Below are 22,049 nucleotides of genomic sequence, written 5' to 3'. Positions count from 1 at the left end.
TGTTTTGGAAAGGTCCAAGAGCCATATTACACTTTATATATTAAAAAAAATATTAGTAGTTTAGTTTACTAGAAAGATCAAATGTAAACATAATTAAAAGAGTTAATATTGGCTTTAGTTATATATTCATGAATGAGATATTTAATTAAATTTATATAATGATGATTCGTTAATTGTTGAACCTCCTTCATGGAATTTCTCATATCAATAGTGGCATAATATTTTTGTTGAGATTTGCCTCTATCTTCACTCAATTCTAAACTCATAGAAGTTGAATATTAATTAGTAGAACTATAGCAACAACACCTATATAAGTTCACCAGTAAAAAAAACACAGAGAGAAGTTCAAAGAATCAAATTCTAAAAAAAAAAAATCAAATAATCATATTCTAAAACAACATTTTTGAAGTATTGAAAATTTAAACAAAGTACATTGCTCACTTCAAAGGACAAAACTACATATTAGAGTATTTAGATATAATTCTAGCATATTATATATTAGAATTTAATTGAAATGTACTAGTATATAATCATTAAAAATTTGACTTTTATTATAATCATATATAAAGTAACACAAACAGATGATTGTGATATATTGATAGTGTAAATTTTTTTACACTAATAATATATAACAATTAATCTCTATATAGTATTCATAGAAACTAAATATTACTTTAAATGCGTAATTCACTAAAAAGACAAATAACATGCGTTTATAATATAGACTATGACTTCAATATAATTTAGATTTTTACTATGTCATAGAATTTACTATGTGTTAACTCGAGTTTTTTTTTTATATTACAAGCGATTTAATTTAAATTTTATATTTGAAAATTAATAATTTTTATTAAATTTTATAAAACGTCAATTTTTATGTATTTTGTTAATATGTTAAATGATTTTGTATTAATATTAAATTTTATTAACATGATTTATATGTTAATAACTTTCAATTCAATAATAAATTTTATAGAATTTTTTTGGATAAAGAATTATTGAATGTATTATGTTATTAAATTTAACATATTAATGTCATTTTATATTATATATATATATATATATATATATATATATATATATATATATATATATAGAGAGAGAGAGAGAGAGAGAGAGAGAGAGAGAGAGAAGAGAGAGAGAGAGAGAGAGAGAGAGAGAGAGAGAGAGAGAGAGAGAGAGAGAGAGAGAGAGAGAGAGAGAGAGGAGAGAGAGAGAGAGAGAGAGAGAGAGAGAGAGAGAGAGAGAGAGAGAGAGAGAGAGAGAGAGAGAGAGAGAGAGAGAGAGAGAGAGAGAGAGAGAGAGAGAGAGAGAGGAGAGAGAGAGAGAGAGAGAGAGAGAGAGAGAGAGAGAGAGAGAGACTTATAAGCTCACAAAAAGCATTCATTGTCATTGGAATTAATTGGTGACAAAGAGAAATTGTTTGGCTCCTCCACCATTTTATGTAGATGTCATATAAAAAAGTTATTATTATCTAAAGAAATCTCTCATAATTATATTTTCAAGATTCATGCTAAACAACTCTTTATCATACACGCACAAAAATTATGAATCCAAACAAATGTCCTGGTTTGTGCTTCTTTGTATGAATTACCACCTCTTTAATATCCATTTATTTCTCAAGTACCATTAGCATAGTCCATAAATACAAAGTTATCTAGAAACTCATAAAAAAAAGTATGTTGCTTGTTTTCTATCAAACTTGTTCATTCAAGATATTTCTATATTTATATTTTGTTGATTTTTATTTTTGGTTTCTTCTTCTCTTACCACTCTCTCACTCTTTTAGCTCTTCATTATTTAGACTTTTCACCTTTTCAACCATTAGTTTTTCATTATATGAATCAATTCAAGTTTTTGTTTTATCTTTGATATTCACTTTAAGTAATTCATCTTTGTTTTAAAAAATGAGATTAAATTTATTTTTGATATTTTAATTTATCTAAATTAAAGTTTTGGTTCCTTCATTTATAAAATCAAGTATTTTTTCCCTTTTCAAAACTTTTAAGATTTTCCATCTTAGCTCAATTTTTCGAGTAACAATTGACCTTGAAATAATGCTAATGACAGTTGAATTTTAGGAGACACCAATGAACCTTGAAATAATGCTAGGGAATGGTATAGGGATTTTGGAAGTGCGTCAAAACAAAAATGACATGTCTGAGAATTCATCGGAGAGTAAAAGAAACGAATTATGAAAATGCAACAGAAATACCAGGAAATATCTGGAAACACATTAGATAACAGACACATCCGGTAATACCTCAAGTAAATAAAACAAACTTTGGAAATACATCAGAATGATGGACAAACATATCCGAGAATACATCAGATAGATGGGGAAACATCTAGAAATACATCAGAAAACAACACCCAACCTCAAATAACACAAAAGGGGTTCTGGAATTACGTCAGAACAGATAAGCCATGTTTATAAAATTATCAGATAAACCAAAAATAAATTGAACCTCATGGACAAAGAAACTGTTTTGATAGGTGCCAACTAAGTTGGACTTGAAAATGACTGCGAAAACCGGATGATGGTTTAAGGGCACCAAAGACAAACTGGAATTACATGTCAAAGGATATAAGATCAACAACAAGACCTGGGTCAATACAAAATGAGCACGAAGTATAATTCGGCTATGCATGATTTAAATTTATTTTTATGCATGATATATGAATGATCATGATATGAAAATGCTGACATTTGAGTGGACTGGGAGTTTGTAAAAGATTTTTATGGAGGTCATGATTCCTCAACACCGAGAACTCAGCCAAATATTTTGTGATAAATGTTGTCAAAGAAGAAATCTATCAAGCTTAACAACCACAACTTAGCAAATGGGATCCTTTTGGAGGACTAATGAATCGTGCTAGCATAATTTTCGGGCACTCGTCTTAAACTCAATATTTGTTGACATATGAAAGAATTTGTTTGAGCAGTTTGAAAGCATGAAGGGGGTATGCCCCTCTGTGGCTCATCTTGGCCTAGTCTGTTGGATCTTTGAAAATGTTCACCTTAAAAGTGAGTTTGAAACAGCTTGACATGAGACGATCTCGAGATGGATTGCCCTAATATTTGAATGTCGCAGTGATCTAACCCTGATTAACCAAAATTTGGAATGGTAGACTTATGATTGACTGTCTTTGGATAGTTGGACTCAGTGAGCTTCTGAGGTGGCTTGCCTCAGTCTGAGTCTTGAAGTAAATTACTTTTGACTAACTGAACCTTGGGGTGATTGGCTTGGATTGACTGATACTCAAAGTGATTTCCCCTGATTGGACTTCTTTCACTTTATCAAGTTCCTCAATTATATATTGCTGGAATTTATTTGATGCTAAGTGATGACTTGCAAATAAGATCATTCATTCAAAAATGATAATTTTAATGCATTGCTTATGCAAAAATTTGAAATCAAAATTTATTGATATGAACGGGTGAAATACAGTGAACATATCACTGATAAGAACACAATGATGATCTAGTCATTCACAGTATGCAAGTTAGTGCAATCAAATGATTAAAAAAAATCGTTTGGAGCCAGGTTAATACAACCTTGTTGTAGTATCAGAATAAACCCTGCCTCAATTAGGTCTTTTAAGGGCTGTAATATGGTCTGATTCATGGTTTTTTAAACAAAAAGATATAAGGCTCAAATTCAATTTTAACCCACTCTTTCTTCTTGATGATCTCTAATTCCTACATTCAATTAATTCGATACACGCATTCGACTTCCAAGAGGGTTCGAAGGTGTGATGAGGATTCAAGACGAATTTTCTTGAAATGGAAGTCACCTTATTTTGCTTTGTTTTGTTGAGGATTTGAGGACCTTTTTTTTCTTTATCCCTTATTTTTCTTGGACCGCTTCTTTGAAGCTTTCGGTCCATCAGGATGCCCTAACTTTTGCTTAAGTTGTTTTATGGTATTTGACTTAGCGAGCTTTTTTCTCTTTTTTTTAAAGGTGTTGACTGCCGCATTATTGGTGGATGAGGATCAACCAACACTAATTTTAGCTTTTCTCAGCTCCTTCGACACTTCAACATGTGCGCGAAGAATAACATATGGTTGAACCTATTTGAAGGGTGTACATATGGACGAATTCTTTTGAAAGATCGAATGCACGGTGAAACTATCTGAACACAACTACCCCGCCCCAAGTTAAGATTAAGATTTTTAGATCCGAAAGAAACACCAATTTCTAGGCTCAAATTGGTTGACTAGGGATTAACTCCTTATCTCTTCAGTGTTTGGGGATTTGAAACAATTCCTTACATCATTGACAAGGTTTTCTTCAAAAGCATACCATAACAATTTCAGGTATTTCGTTTTCATCACCCTCCTTCCAATATTTGTTAACATAATGGTTTGATAAACAAGAGTGAATGAGAGAAGTATTCTTCTTTTGTTTTTTTTATAAATGAAGGGAAAAAATCAAGAGTGAATATAAATGGATTGATTCAAAAGATGCATAAACATTTCATTAATCTTACTAATTCAAAGAAAACAATTATGCTTAAAAGCAACTAACAATCATCATGCAGGGAAATTACAAAAGAAATGCTGAAATAGCCAAATGATTGCCAACTTTAGGGAATTGACTTCTTCAAACTTGATCGATTGACTTCGGGGGACACCCCTTGAGGTCTTCACACTTATCAGGGCGATAGGTTGACGTTCACCACCAAGTTTCCTTCTTGAAAGGCTATGTACCTGTTGTCAGTTGTTAGATGCCCAAAAGTGCTTATTTGAGCTATCAAATATGGGTATCTTTCACTCAATTTCCTTGCTAAAGTGTTCGAAACCACCTTTGTTTTGGATGAAATGCAATTCAATGATAAACGATCTTGGTACCTTTGATTTGTGTGTTATTGTGCAGGAAGTAGGCATGAAATAATAGAAAGGGAAGACACAAGAAATTTGGCAAAGGGATCAAAGAAAACAAGCATTCATCAGCTTGCTCGCTAGGTGAGGGCTGTGGCGAAGGACTCGCTAGGCAAGCGTCCAGCGAAAGCCCAGCAAAAAGCTCCAGTATTTTACATTGGCAAACATGACCACACTCGCTAGGCGAGCTTCCAGCAAGGTGTGTGGCGAACACGTCCAGACTTGGTGAAAAGCGCAGCCAGCACTCACTCGCTAGGCGAGCCTTTAGCGAGCTCCCAGCGAGCATTCCAGTAGCAAAACCTCTCAACCTCGCTGGAGCGAAGGTTGAAGCGTGGCCTTCGCTAGGCGAAGGTTTTGTTCGCTCAGCGAACACACCAGTCTGGCAATGGTTGTTTCTCTGGGCGCAGGTGCCTCAGGTGCCTCATTTAGGGGCTCGCTAGGCGAGCCATTCTGCTCGCCTAGCGAGCATGACAGCCCAGTAGCAGCTCTATAAGTAGCAAGGGCTACTTTTTGGACCCATACCTTATTTTTCCATACTTTTGTACTTTATCTAGATATTTTTACAGCATTGTTCTAAGGATCTTTTGTGACCTAGAAACCATTTTTCTTCATCTCTTAACCATCTTTCACAAAAAGAAGGTGGATTCCCATCCAATCTCGATTATTCGACTCGGATGTTGAACCCTCTTTCGAATCTTGTTGACCAAGCTACCATGAAAATGAGTAGCTAAGTCCTTCATTTTGTCAAGGTTAGATGTAGATGATCATTAGCTTTGTGTGTAAATGTAAGGATCTTCATTTGTAAACTCTTTAATGGTGAATATATGGTGAAAACTTTGTTCTTATTGAAAACTCTTTGTGTTGGTTTATGATCGAGAGATGTTTACCAACTCTTAACCTAGGTTTTCATCCAATCTTGTTTGTTAGCTAGAGATAGTAATGAATGATTTTGTTCACCATAAGGTTGAACCAAAAAGTTGTCATTTTGATAGTTGTGTTAGAGATAAACAATGGATCAAAATGGGAAAACTCACAATGTGTGTTAGAGATAAACACATTGGGAGGACTTTGTGAAATAGTTTATCATCTAAAGGAGTTTATAAGTTTTGTTGATCGAACATATACATGCAAAGTGATCGTCGAACCCTAACTTTGGCAATATTTCTCAAATATTCAAACCAAAACTTTTACCGCAATTTATTACACTTTTATGCAAGATACCGTGACAAATACCAAAACCCCATTGTTACCTTAAGCTAAGAATTAAAACAACTGTCGAAAGGCGGTGATATCTCACAATCCCTGTGGATACGATAACAAAAACCCGACACTTAAAATTACATTCAACATCAATCCACTGTTGTACTTTGGCTTTGAAAGTGTTGCACTCTTCAGTTGTGTGCCCTTCTGATCCAACATGATATCCACATTGCATATTTGGGTCATATCCGGGTGGGTAAGGTCGTGGAACTGCCTTGAGAGACTTGGGAACCACCAACGATTTTTGAATCAGAGGCTGCAGAAGTTGGCTATATGTCATGGGGATTGGATGACGAGGATCATTTCTTCTTTCCAAGTTATTTCGAGGCCTAGGCTGATTCTGATGTTGATTTCAATATCTCTGGCCTTAGGCTCGTTGATTTGGATGAGGAGTAAACCATGATTGTTGGTAATGAAGACCAAAAGGTAGTGGTTGCTAGTATGACACTTTAGGCATTACTAACTGCTCGTTTTCATCCACTTGAAGGTTGGGGTCAACAAGCGTTTTAACATTGGCACGACGATCTTAAAATTATTTTCCTTCAATCTCATTGTTAGACGCAACCCTCTTGGATCCACTAGTAATTTCTCGTTTGCTTCCGTTGGCATGGGTCGTGACATTGGAAATCCATGACAATATCTCAATGCTCTTATCGGGAAATGATGATATCTCGTTAGTCACATACCTGACCTTTTCCTTTTGATACAAAACCTTGAGGGGTTTCAGGGATCCTTTGCCTTTTTCATTACCTGGCCCATAAATCAAGATTTATGTACTCGTGCCTTCCTCCTTGAGTGTTGGTGACCTTATGTCAATCAATTTTTGCAGCTTGAGCTTAAAACTCTTGCATTCCTCGATGAAGTGCCCCACTGTTCCAGTATGGTATCCGCATTTGACCTTCGGGTGGTCTTCTTCGAAGACTAAGCTCTTTTCATTAATCAGTTCTCATACCAAGGCTTTCAGTGCTAAGCAAGAATCTAAGTCATGTCTCACTGCCCCTTTATGGAATTCACATGTTGCATTTGGATTGTACCATGGCAGGTATGGTTACATGGGTGTGAGATCTTGAGGCGTCACCAAAGCATTATGGATCAACTACGTGTAGAGCTTGCAATATGGCATCAAAATCGAGTCATTGTGATCTTTGTTCCCTTTGTTCCGATTTTGATTTTTGTTCCGAACCTAACTTCAGTGATTTTGAGGAGGTATAACTAGAGGATGTTGACGATGACATCCTGAGAGAGGTCCATATGCCAATAGATGGGGAGTTTCCACATAAAATTTCCCTTGACTTGGGGTAACACCAGATGGATGTGGAGCAGTAGCTCCCTCTGTTGTAGCAATGGGTATGGGATGACCCTCTTTTCTCAATAAGGCTTGTAGGGTTTCCACGACCCATCCCATTTGGCTTTTGAAAAGATTGAGTTCCTCCTTCAATGCTTCTTGACTTTTCCTTAGCTCGTCCATCATCTCCTAAGACATGGTTTTTTGTTCTAAACGCATGTCGGGAATCACCTTGCTGATCATGGATAAAGGATGTATGCGTTTTTTTGGTATTTTCAAAAAATGATATGTAATGCGTGACGAGGAATGCAAATGCAATGGTATATGAATGGATACAACATATTTTTTAATGTTTTGGTATGCAAATAAAATGCAATGTAGGTAGTTAGGATTTGGGATAACATGAGTAACACAAAACACTATACTAGGTAGGCTCCTTAACATATTGTTTAACGTTTTCTACCAATAAACCCATTCACGGGATAATTTATACATTTTCAAAAGGGTTCCAAGAGTCATGGACCATAATCGTATCAACCTTATGCAACATGCTAGTCGCTTTATGACAAGAGTGACAAAATGTCTCTTTTGAGCGGGGTTTTCATTTTGGATGCAATAAGAAGAGGCCCTTGGAGTCCAACATTACGCAACCACCAAAGCAGAAACTGATTCTAAGAGGGGCTCCTAGAGTCCTGGACCCTTCATGAATCAGCATCATGCGACAGGCTAGCCGTCTTATAATAAGATCTACAAACATGTCTACTCTATGGGAGTCTTCATGTTAAGCACGCAAGGAGTGACCCTTAGGGACTAACACTACACAACTTTCAATTCTAAACTTATGTGTTCTCTCTTCTTTTTCCAAAGCTCGAGTGTAGAGCTTTATTCATGATATCAAAATCCCAAAGCCCCCCACCCATATATATATATATATATATATATATATATATATATATATATATATATATATATATATATATATATATATATATATATATATATATATATATATATATATATATATATATATATATATATATATATATATATGCGATAAAGCAAGCATAAAGGAAACCAAATGCAAAGAAAAGAAGAAATAAACAAAGCTAACATCTATATAAAAACCTAACTAAACTAGGGTTGACTCACTTAGAATTTGTCATTGCCATCTGTCGTACCTCGAAAAATGAGAACACGACTTTCGCGAAGCGCAATCGCACGCTCGCAGGATGAACTGAACAGAGTCGCCACCGAACTTTATTTATTCCCGAAATGGGAAAGGGGAAATATCGATAAAACCCCTTAAAGAAAGGATAAGATATGGTCATCAAAATCAATATCAGGGTTCGAGAGTCGGTTACGCAAGAGAAAAGTATTAGCACCCCTCACGTCCGTTGTACTCAACGTGAATCATTTAGTTAGTTTTGATTTGAATGTTAGCTTGTGTTAGTTTCTAATCTTCTACTTATTTGGGATATAAAAAGAGAGAAGATAAATGTTTTTTAACTTTTCATTCATGAGAAAGGACCTAAAAATGTTTTTATTATTAGGGGGCAGAGAGGAACTAAACCTAAATTTTTATTAACGGGTCTGACAAGATTTCACAATCCTGCTCCTACGTATCTCTTGGTGCAATAGAGAATTCAATGCTTACGTAGTTCTGGATAGAAAATGTTTGTTTGTTGATCGATTTTAGCAAAAACTATCTTGTATTAATCGACGGAAAATATTGTTTTATCCAAAACAGTTGAGGAGCAGACATTTACATCACATTAAATGGATTTACAAATCAACATTCGAAAAAACTCCACTTATCTCAACTCGACAATTATGGATGAAGCATCGCTTTGCATCATCTTAAGACAAAATGTCTTTCATTTGTGAAAAAGTTTTTGAAGATTAATCGCACGGAGGCGAGAAAATAATTTGATTGGTTGAATGTAGTTTAGATGAATGACGGATGCTCGATAAGAATGAGACATAAGCCTCGGGATCAATCATTCGGGATTCCACCGGAATGCTAGATTCCAACGGTCCTTTCATTCGAATTATTTAACAAAATTGTTTGATGGACAACGAACACTTGATAAGAATCAATTGTTCAAAGAGTTACGCCAGAATGCTTAATCCCAACAACCCTTATTTTGTCCAAGTTAATTAAAGTGTTTTAGAGAACGAAAGAAAAGAAAGAACGGTTAACCCAAAACGCAACGCTCGAGACCGATGATTCGAGGATTCCCATCGGAATGCTAGATTCCAATGGTCATCTTCTTTCGTATTTATTTAAGAAAAATGGTTTAATATTGTGTTTGATTTGGTTTTGAAAGTGGTTTAAAATCAATTGTATTTATTGTGAAATGAATTTTGAAATTACGGAAAGTTGAAATTGATTTCAAAATCGAATGAAATGTTAGTAAAATTGAATCGAAATTGTGAGAAATATTAGTATGATTATTTACATACGTAATAAGAACATTGAAGAGATTATCTAATTAAATGACTAAACGAATTCAAATCAAATAAACAAATAACCAAATTACTTACTTAGTAATTGAAAAAATAAGTAATTAAATAATTAAAATTTAATCAACTAATAAACTAAATAACTAATTAACTACTAAAGATAAAATTAAAATAAGAAAAGTTCATATAAATATGGGGTGAGTGAATAAATGAAAGATTATCCAACCCAAAATTAATTCTAATTAATATTAAAAAATAAATAAAAAATAAATAAATAGAAACTAGAATATATTATAAAATCTATAACGGAAATATATGAATATAAAAAGCGAAAAGCAAATATATATACATAAACTATAAACTAAAAAGTATAATAATATATATCATATTTAAAACTAATGTTACATATATTAAAATAAAGTAATATATAAAGTTAAAAAACTATCATTATATATATATATATATATATATATATATATATAATATATATATATATATATATATATATATATATATATATATATATATATATATATATTTGGCTTTTGACTTTTGACGGGTAACACCGGATGAATGTGGAGCAGTAGCTCCCTCTGTTGCAGCAATGGGTATGGGATGACCCTCTTTTCTCAATAAGGCTTGAAGGATTTCCACTATCCATCCCATTTGGATTTTGAAAAGATTGAGTTCCTCCTTCAATGCTTCTTGAATTTTCCTTAGCTCGTCCATCATCTTCTGAGACATGGTTTTTTGTTCTAAACGCGTGTCGGAAATCACCTTGCTGATCATGGATAAAGGATGGATGAGTTTTTTTTGGTATTTTCAAAAAATGATATGTAATGTGTGATGAGGAATGCAAATGCAATGGTATATGAATGGATACAACATATTTTTTTATGTTTTGGTATGCAAATAAAATGCAATGCAGGTAGTTAGGATCTGGGATAACATGAGTAACACAAAACACTTTACTAGGTAGGCTCCTTAACAGATTGTTCAAGGCTTTCTACCAATAAACCCATTCACGGGGGATAGTTTATACATTTTCGAAAGGGTTCCCAGAGTCATGGACCATAATCGTATCAACCTCATGCAACATGCTAGCCGCTTTATGACAAGAGTGACGAAATGTCTCTTTTGAGCGGGGTTTTCATTTTGGGTGCAACAAGGATAGGCCCTTGGAGTCCAACATTACGCAACCACCAAAGCGGAAACTGGTTCTAATAGGGGCTCCTAGAGTCCTGGATCCTTCATGAATCAGCGTCATGCGACATGCTAGTCATCTTATAATGAGATCTACAAACATGTCTACTCTATAGGAGTCTTCATGTTAGGCACGCAAGGAGTGGCCCTTAGGGACTAACACTACCCAACTTTCAATTCTAAACTTATGTGTTCTCTCTTCTTTTTCCAAAGCTCGAGTGTAAAGCTTTATTCATGATATCAAAATCCCAAAGCCCCCCATCCATATATATATATATATATATATATATATATATATATATATATATATATATATATATATATATATGCGATAAAGCAAGTATAAAGGAAACCAAATGCAAAGAAAAGAAGAAATAAACAAAGCTAACATATATATGAAAACCTAAATAAACTAGGGTTGACTTACTTAGAATTTGTCATCCCCAGTAGAGTCGCCATCTGTCGTACCTCGAAAAATGAGAACACGACTTTCGCGAAGCGCAATCGCACGCTCGCAGGATGAACTGAATAGAGTCTCTACCGAACTTTATTTATTCCCAAAATGGGAAAGGGGAAATATCGATAAAACCCCTTAAAGAAAGTATAAGATATGGTCATCAAAATCAATATCAGGGTTCGAGAGTAGGTTACGCAAGAGAAAAGTATTAGCACCCCTCACGTCCGTTGTACTCAACGTGAATCATTTAGTTAGTTTTGATTTGAATGTTAGCTTGTGTTAGTTTCTAATCTTCTACTTATTTGGGATATAAAAAGAGAGACGATAAATGTTTTTTAACTTTTCATTCATGAGAAAGGACCTAAAAATGTTTTTATTATTAGGGGGCAGAGAGGAACTAAACCTAAATTTTTATTAACAGGTCTGACAAGATTTCACAATCCTGCTCCTACGTATCTCTTGGTGCAATAGAGAATTCAATGCTTACGTAGTTCTGGATAGAAAATGTTTGTTTGTTGATCGATTTTAGCAAAAACTATCTTGTATTAATCGACGGAAAATATTGTTTTATCCAAAACAGTTGAGGAGCAGACATTTACATCACATTAAATGGATTTACAAATCAACATTCAAAAAAACTCCACTTATCTCAACTCAACGATTGTGGATGAAACATCGCTTTGCATCATCTTAAGACAAAATGTCTTTTGTTTGTGAAAATGTTTTTGAAGATTAATCGCACTGAGGCGAGAAAATAATTTGATTGGTTGAATGTATTTTAGATGAATGACGGATGCTCGATAAGAATGAGACATAAGCCTCGGGATCAATCATTCGGGATTTTACCGGAATGCTAGATTCCAACGGTCCTTTCTTTCGAATTATTTAAGAAAATTGTTTGATGGACAACGAACACTTGATAAGAATTAATTGTTCAAAGAGTTACGCCAGAATGTTTAATCCCAACAACCCTTATTTTGTCCAAGTTAATTAAAGTGTTTTAGGGAACGAAAGAAAAGAAAGAATGGTTAACCCAAAACGCAACGCTCAAGACCGATCATTCGAGGATTCCCATCGGAATGCTAGATTCCAATGGTCATCTTCTTTCGTATTTATTTAAAAAATGGTTTAATATTTTGTTTGATTTGGTTTTGAAAGTGGTTTAAAATCAATTGTATTTATTGTGAAATGAATTTTGAAATTGCGGAAAGTTGAAATTGATTTCAAAATCAAATGAAATGTTAGTAATATTGAATCGAAATTGTGAGAAATATTAGTATGATTATTTACATACGTAATAAGAACATTGAAGAGATTATCTAATCAAATGACTAAACGAATTAAAATCAAATAAACAAATAACCAAATTACTTACTTAGTAATTGAAAAAACAAGTAATTAAATAATAAAAATTTAATCAACTAATAAACTAAAAAATTAATTAACTACTAAAGATAAAATTAAAATAAGAAAAGTTCATATAGATATGGGGTGAGTGATTAAATGAAAGATTATCCAACCCAAAATTAATTCTAATTAATATTAAAAATAAAAATAAAATAAATAAATAGAAACTAGAATATATTATAAAATCTATAACGGAATATATGAATATAAAAAGCGAAAAGCAAATATATATATATATATATATATATATATATATATATATATATATATATATATATATATATATAATATATATATATATATATATATATAAAAGAAAAACTTTTTTAACTTTTCTGACTTGGTATCATAGCTTTAAGCTTGAAACTTCTTGATCCACCATAACCACAATGGAAACCGCTGCAAACTCAAAGAAAAATGACATACCAACATCAGTTCCTGTCAAGCTAGGCAGAAAGAATTTTCCCTTACGAAGGTCACTAGTTTTACCTGTCATTAGGGGTTGTAAACGAGATGACTATATGCTAGGAGAAAACGAATGCCCTTAAGAATTCGTCATTGCTGCTGATTCAAGCAATACCAAAAATCTAAGCTTTGAAGAATGGGTAGCAGATGACCAAATGTTGCTTGGTTGGTTATTAAATTCAATGACCACTAACATTGCAGCACAATTGATGCACTGTGAAAGCTCCAAACAACTTTGGAATGAGGCTCAAAGTTTGGCAGGTGCTCACACTAAATCTCAAATTACATAGTTGAAATATGAATTCTATGGTACAAGAAAAGGAAACCTAAAAATGGAGGAGTATCTGACTAAGATAAAAAAGATAACTGATCAACTAAAGCTAACATGTAATCCTGTCACAATCTCGGATCTAATCATTCAAATCTTGAATGGTTTGGACTTTGACTACAACCCTATAGTAGTCTAATTGTAAGATCAATCATCACTCACTTGGGTTGATCTACAAGCTCAACTCTTAGCCTTTGAAAGTAGGCTTGATCAACTCAATAATATCACAAATATGTCTCTGAATGCTTATGCAAATATTGACAACAAAGTTGAGTACAAAGGCAACGAATTCAACTCAAACACACAAAACTCGAATTGGAGAGGTTCTAATTTTAAGGGCTATAGAAGAGGCAGAGGCAGAGGGAGAATGTTTAAACCAACATGTCAAGTGTGCAACAAAACATGTCATATAACAATGAATTGCTTCTACAGGTTTGACAAATCTTACTCAAACTCAAATTTATCAACTGATGTAAACAAAGGTGATACACACAGTGCATATCTAGCCTCACCTTACTACGCAGAAGACTATGATTGGTACTTTGGCAGTGGTGCAAGCAATCATGTCACACATCAAACAGAAAAGTTTCAAGATTTAACTAAGCATAATGGTAAAAATCCACTTGTTGTTGGAATGGTGCTAAGCTAGATATTATTGGTACATGTTCATCTAATCTAAATTCACTTAAATTGCATAATATGTTATATGTGCCAGATATTACCAAAAATCTACTTAGTATATCTAAATTGACTCATGATAATAACATCATTATTGAGTTTGATGTTGATTGTTGCTTTGTGAAGGACAAGATGACATGGAAGGCACATTTAAGAGGGAGACTTACAAATGGATTGTACCAGCTCTTAGGGTCAGATAATCAGTTCAATGAACCTCATGCCTACATTTCAATCAAGGAGAGATGACATATAAAACTTGGACATCCTAACAATAAAGTACTAGACAAAGTCTTGAAGAATTACAAGATCAAGACACCACCTAGTGACAGTGACCACCCTACTTTTTGTGAAGCTTGTCAATTTGAAAAAATGCATCTTTTATCTTTTAAGTTTTCTGTTTCACATGCTCTTGAGCCATTAGACTTAACCCACATTGATGTATGAGGTCCCTCCTCAATAAATTCCAATTTTGGTCTTAAATACCATGTCCATTTCATAGATGACTATAATAGACTTACTTGGATTTTTCCTTTGAAACATAAATCTGAAACCATACTTGCTTTCTCTCAATTTAAAAATTTGGTGGAAAATCAATTGAACAAAAAGATAAAGACTATCCAATGTGATGGTGGTGGTGAACTTAAACCAATTCATAAACAAGCATTAGAAGCAGACATACAATTTATAATGTCTTGTCCCTACACATCTCAACAAAATGGTAGAGCTGAGAAGAAACATATACATATTGCTGAGCTAGGATTAACTCTACTTGCTCGGGCCAAAATTCCAATGTCCTTTTGGTGGGATGTTTTATCAACTGCAGTTTATTTGATCAATAGGTTTCCTTTCACAACAAACTTCAATGAAAGTCCTTGCACCCTAATCACCAAAAAGGAACCTGACTATAATTCTTTAAAACCTTTTGGATGTGCCTACTTTCCTTGTCACGGGCCCTATAATCAACATAAACTGCAATTCCACACTACAAGATGTGTTTTTCTAGGCTGCAACAGCTCTCACAAAGGCTATAAGTGTCTCAACTCTCATGGAAAAGTCTTTATCTCAAGACATGTTGTGTTCAATGAGAATCACTTCCATTTTCATGATGGCTTCCTTAATGCAAAAAGGACACTGGGAGAGATATCTAGTACTGACTCTTTACATAGTTTGTTTCCTCTATGTCGTGCAAGTGATGACAATTTGAGTCCAACAAATGAAACAGAAGCAATTGTAAGTCAAGATAATATGTCACAAATCGCAAGTATTGACATTCAACAAAAACTCACTATTGAATATGAAGGTGACTCAATCAATGTAGAGGAAAATAACATTGAAACAATGGCATCAAATGAAGAGACAGTTGAGACAAGCAATAACAATAATCAGATAAATGAAAACATCAATGATCAACATGAAGCTGAGGAAACTCATAAAATGTGTACTAGAAGTAAATCATGGATTTATAGACCAAATTACCCTACATTGGTATCATTGAATCATAAATGCATGATACTGAACCAAGGAATGTGAATGAGGCACTCACTAGTCCACTTTGGAAGGAAGCAATGAGAAATGAGTACAAAGCTCTCATGTCCAATCACACATGGAATCTGGTACCATACACAGGCCAAGAAAATATTATTGACTCAAAATGGATCTTCAAAACCAAGTACAAAGCAAATGGATCCATTGAAAGGAGAAATGCAAGATTAGTTGCTAAGGGCTTTCAACAAACTGTTGGATTAGACTATGATGAAACATTCAGCCCGATGGTAAGGGCTAACACAATTAGAATTATCTTGTCAGTAGCAGTTCATCTCAATTGGGACATTAGACAATTGGACATAAACAATGCATTTCTCAATGGCTACCTAAAAGAATATGCCTACATGCATCAACTAGAGGGATTTCTCACTCTTCACATCCAAATCACATCTATAAACTATCAAAGGAAATCTATGGTTTGAAACAGGCACCAAGAGCATGGTATGATAACCTCAAACATGCATTGTTAAGTTGGGGATTTCATAACACCAAGAGTGACAATTCAATATTCCTTCTCAAAGGTACTGATGACACAACTTTTCTCCTCATTTATGTTGATGATATCATCATCACAAGTAGCAATAACAAATTTATGGAAGCCTTTGCCAAACAATTAAACATTGTGTTCTCATTAAAAGATCTTGTCCGATTGCATTACTTTTTGGAAATTGAAGTGCAGAGAAACAATATTGGCTTATACTTAAAGCAATCCAAGTACATTAGAGACTTGCTCAAAAGATTCAACCTTGAAAAAGTCATTGCCTGTCCAACACCAATGGTATGTGGCAGGCAATTTACCATTGAGGGGGAACCAGTGAAAGATGCAACTCTATTCAGACAAGCCATGGGAGCCCTACAGTATTTAACTAACACAAGACCTGACATAACCTTTTTTGTCAGCAAGTTGAGTCAGTACACGATTTCTCCTACAATGGAACAGTGGCAAGGCATAAAAAGAATTTTCAGATATCTTCAAGGCACAATTGATCATTGTCTACATATTAAACCATCAACTGACCTAGACATCACATATTTTTTCAGATGCAGATTGGGTAACAAGCATGCAAGATAGATAATCAATTGTAGGGAACTTGTTTTTCTTGGTGAAACTCTAGTGTCTTGGTCCTCAAGGAAGCATAAGGTAGTGCCTAGATCATCAACTGAGTAAGAATATAGAGCATTGGCAGATTTGGCAGCTGAAATTACTTGAATATGTTCACTAATGCAAGAGTTAAAATTGCCTCAATTAAGAAAGCCTGTTTTGTGGTGTGATAATCTAAGTGCTAAAGTTCTTACTTCAAATCCAGTGATGCATGCTAGAACTAAATATATTGAAGTTAATATGCACTACATCAGAGACAAAGTGCTACAAAATGAATTCGCAATTGCTTATGTATCCTCAACAGACCAAGTTGCAGATTGCCTCACCAAAGCTCTCACTCACTTAAGATTCAATCACTTAATAGACAAACTTGGAGTAATTACATCACCCACAAGTTTGAGGGGGGATGTTAGACAAGTCACATAGTGATACATTATACCAGGTCCCTTCATATGCATTGTCTTGATTTAGTGTACTTGATTATTAGCTACACAAATCATATGTAATTAGAGACATGATTTTGTATTTATTAGTTTCCATATTGGTAGCTTGTACATTAAGTTAGCTTGATTTTTGGATCGTGATTGACTCTCTTTCTCTTGTATATGTAATATGACTTGTAATGTGAATATGTATCCTTTTGATCATTCTATTTGTCTTTCTCACTCAATGAATTCAATATATTTTAAATGGTAGTACTTCTTCCGGTTTCTATTATAAGAGGATATTTACAATTTAGATTAATTGAATAATCAATATATTTGGACTAAATATAGACCACATATATTACTTATTCAATATATTTAAAAAATAAACTTTATCTTATAATAAGGATCATATGAACTAACTTCTAAATAATGATTATTTCTATATAGTTAAGAATAATTAAAATAAATACTAATAAATAATATGGATTAAGACCCTATCCACTTCTTATTAAAGTATATGGAGAATTCTATTAAAAAGAAGGTTTAAATATATTTTTGATCCCTCTAGTTTGAGCATTTTAAATAATTGGTCCACCTATTACAAAATTAGAGATTTTGGTCCCTTAATTTTGATGGTCTTTGATTTTTGGGTCCCTCTCCACTTTTGCATAGGTGACATTGATGATTGAGATAAAAAAAATGATATATCGTTGATTACTAGAATAATTTATTAATTAATATTTTTTATAGAATAAAATAATAATTAATTGTTTTAATTAATATTTTTAGAAAAATTGTTTAAACTTATTAAGAGGATTAGTAGGCTTGAGCCTAATTCATAATTGCATGCATTTCAAGTTTGTGCCTAAGAAGAGATTAGGTAATGCATTGTTAATTTTTATAAACACTAAAATTGCTTATGAAAAAAACGATGTGGGACTCTATTTCACCATCGTCGTACCAGCATCCATTTCATAACAACATTCTTTTAACCATGATGATTCAAAGATAGTACCGATGTTTGTGATGCTTCCATTTCAACCATGATGATTCAAAGCTGTTATAGAAACCATTTTATCCGACAAAATTGTTGGGTTAGTTCTATATTTCGTATGTGTTTCAATGATTGATGTTGGAAATGAGCTTGGCATATCAAATGTTGGTTTTTTAAGTCTCATGTTTTGGCTTCAAAACCGCCGACCCGGATCGTCAATTCTTAATTATTGGTTTCTCAAATCTAGTCCCTTCTAATGTTTTACATGATGCTGTTTTTAACAAAGATGGTGGATATGTAGCTTATTATAAATTTGCTGAGAGATTTAGAGACACCAAAGGGATTATTGTTAATACTTTTTCAGATTTGGAACAATATTCAAATGATGCATTATCTAATCATGAAGAAAACCCTAGTGCTATGTTAGACAAGCTCAACGTGATGTTATATTGAAAAAGGCTAGATGAACAACCTAATAAATTTGCATATATATATATATATATATATATATATATATATATATATATATATATATATATATATATATATATATATATATATATATATATATATATATATATATATATATATATATATATATATATATATATATATATATACTAAGCAAGATTAAAAAGTGATATGCGAAGAGAAAATTGAAGTCCCACATTGATTTAGTTATAAATAATGTTAGTATATATATAACTTATTCACACTTCGTTAAAATATTAAATTGAATTGGAAAATAGTCCAAACAATTCGGGCTTTAGCATTTAGTCTAAATATATTTTTAAAAAAATTTGCACTAGTTAATTTCTAAATAAATTTAAAAAAAAAAGATAATTAAATTTTTTAATAAATAAATTAATATGAATCAATAAAAAATATTAATTCATAAATTATCCATGTCAGCAATGACACATCCTCAAAAAATAAATATTTTTTATCAAATTTTTATCTCAATCATCATTATCATGTCTGTAAAAGTGGAGGAGAACTAAGAAAATCACAATGAAAGTAAAGTTGAGGGACAAAAAAAATTAAATTTTATAACTGGGGGATAAAAAACTAAAATCACCTAAATAAGGAATACAAATATATTCAAGTCTAAAAAGAAATAGACAACAAAATTTTGAAATGAATTAAAAATATTAATGAAGTTGGGACCCATTTGATAGAGGAATCCACCATCTAGTCTTTGTAGGGGTGGAAAAACGGGCTCGGTCCGTTGGACATGTCCGTTTTGCCAGCACTTTAGTGTGGGGAGGGCCAAAGATTTAAGCCCTTAACCTTTAACGTGTTCGTCCCGCCCCGTTTTCTTCGCGAGCTTTTGCGTGCATAAACATTTACATAAAATTTTGCATTTTTAGGCTAAAAAAGTTCAGTGACCGCGGGCTTTCCCCGCCCTCACTTTTTTACGGAACGAACCTAAGTTTTAGACTCACATTCTTAAATATGACCGCCCCACCCGCCCCGTTTTTTTGCGGGCGGGCCTAAGCGGGGCGGATATACCCGTTTGCCACCCCTAAGTCTTTGTATATCTCTCTCCAAATAAATTTCTCCAACTACTTTAAGAATCAACTAATCCCTAATCAAAATAAATGGCCAAGATATACCTTTCCATTAAAGCTTCTATCAAAATAAAGACATACCCCAAAGTGCCTAACTAGATATCATTGAGATCATGAGCCAACCTAGGAACAATATCATAGCTGTAAACCATCCTGTAAAACTGAACCCTTACTTTTAAATTCTTCTCCATGTACTTAGCAAATACTCCATCTCAACTCTTTTTCCAAATGTATACACACCTTCAAGCCTCTTCAAGAGAAATGTCTCCTCATGCAATATCAATATTGCTGGAAAGAGAATAGCAAGAGCCCCACCTAAACTGTGACCAATCACAATAAACTTTGCTTTATCATTTCCTTCCAAATTTTTCTTCAGGAAATCTCTAATGAAGTGGTAGGCTTCAGGGGCATGACTATGATTTGTTTCAATTTCTTTTGGCCATCCCTGTTGCTTTTCTGTAAACCTAACGCTTTCATGAAACCAACGTGAGTTTTATCTACACCAGGAAACTCCAACCATGAGATGTCAAAATCACAAGACGATTGATCAACATCAAATAATTCGGTTCCTCGAAAAATTACTATGTAAGTGTCTTGGTTGTCACTTTTATCTAGGAGAATGAAGGCTTGAGTTATAGCTTGTCCTTCATAATCTGTCAAGTTTTAAAAATCAAATAATGATCAACCTTACTGGTCCATAATCCATATCCTTAGAAAAAAATGAATAATGTATCCATAATTATAGTCTCATAGATATCAATTTTAAGTACCCTAGTTTAGGGATTAAAAAAAACAAAAAATTGAGTTTCTTAGGAGTCGTGAAAAAAAATATGGAGGTTTCCAAAATATAAAATATATAAGAATAATTTTTTCTTCTAAATTTAGGAGGTTCTGTTAAACAGTCTCAAAAATATTAGCAAAGGATTAGCTCCCCCAACCTCTAAATACCTAGGTACTCATTCATGCATGGCCAACTCAACACAACTAAAAACATATTCAAAATTCTTTAAGATAAATTATGAAAATGTGGCACTAACGTAATTAATTAGCTTTATCTCTAAAACTATAAACACTTCAAATATAAATCCTAAAAGACGGTTAAAACAAGGAGATCCCTTGACTCTATTTATTGTTCTTTTTTGGATCGACTAATTATGCAAAATAACATGGGTACAAATATTTTTGTGAAAAAAGACACGTGAGTACAAATGTTCCTACACGTGACCCTTGCCTGTAGGTAGAGTTGTTAAAATGAGTTATCCATTCCTAAAAGGACCAACCCTAGTGGGTCTCGGACTTTTTAGGATTGAATCAAAAAACTCTGTTGTAATATGAACTTGAAAATTACTATCTGAGTTCGGTCCTAGATGGGCTTCAGACTACCCAATCATAAATAGAATTTTTTTTCTAAATAATTTTTTTTAATAAAAACCTCGTAAGATTTATTATAAATAAAATTAAAAATTATATTATTTTAAATATAATACATTTTTAAGTACTATATTATTTTTATAAACACTATAACATGTTTTTAAATGCAATACATGTTTAAATTGTATAAAATAATACTCGAATATTTAACATAAGAGAAACTAATTGAATACGAGGAAAAAATGTTGATTATATTAATGTATACAATTTAAAAGAGAAAGATTGAATAAAATAGATATAAAATTTAGTGAGGTGAGAAAAATCAATATGTTATTTTAGAGTAAGTCAATATAAGTATAAATATATTTTTTTTGAAATTTATAGCTATATGGGCCTAACGAGCTACCCACAGTCCGTACGGGCTAGTCCTAATGGATAGCGGGTTTTTTAGTGTTGGGCTAAAAAAAACCTGAAAAATATGGGCTCTAATTTTAAGGTCCAAGCCCTATGACTTTTTGGACCTGACGGCGCGGCCCATATGGACTAGTCCATTTTGACAACTCTATTTGTAGGATAAGGTTGTTGTTGTATGCGCACGTTTTCCAAC

General features: G+C 33.1%; 1 pseudogene; it reads right to left on the bottom strand.

The window, feature by feature from the left end:
* Positions 1-262: 262 nt before the first annotated feature.
* LOC127079761 (triacylglycerol lipase OBL1-like) lies at positions 263-21,035 on the bottom strand (annotated as a pseudogene).
* Positions 21,036-22,049: the final 1,014 nt, after the last annotated feature.

The sequence above is a fragment of the Lathyrus oleraceus genome, chromosome 5 (genome assembly GCF_024323335.1).
Source record: "Lathyrus oleraceus cultivar Zhongwan6 chromosome 5, CAAS_Psat_ZW6_1.0, whole genome shotgun sequence".
Taxonomy (NCBI): domain Eukaryota; kingdom Viridiplantae; phylum Streptophyta; class Magnoliopsida; order Fabales; family Fabaceae; genus Lathyrus; species Lathyrus oleraceus.
The sequence above is the reverse complement of the archived record's forward strand: the minus strand, read 5'-3'. Positions and strand labels throughout refer to the sequence as shown.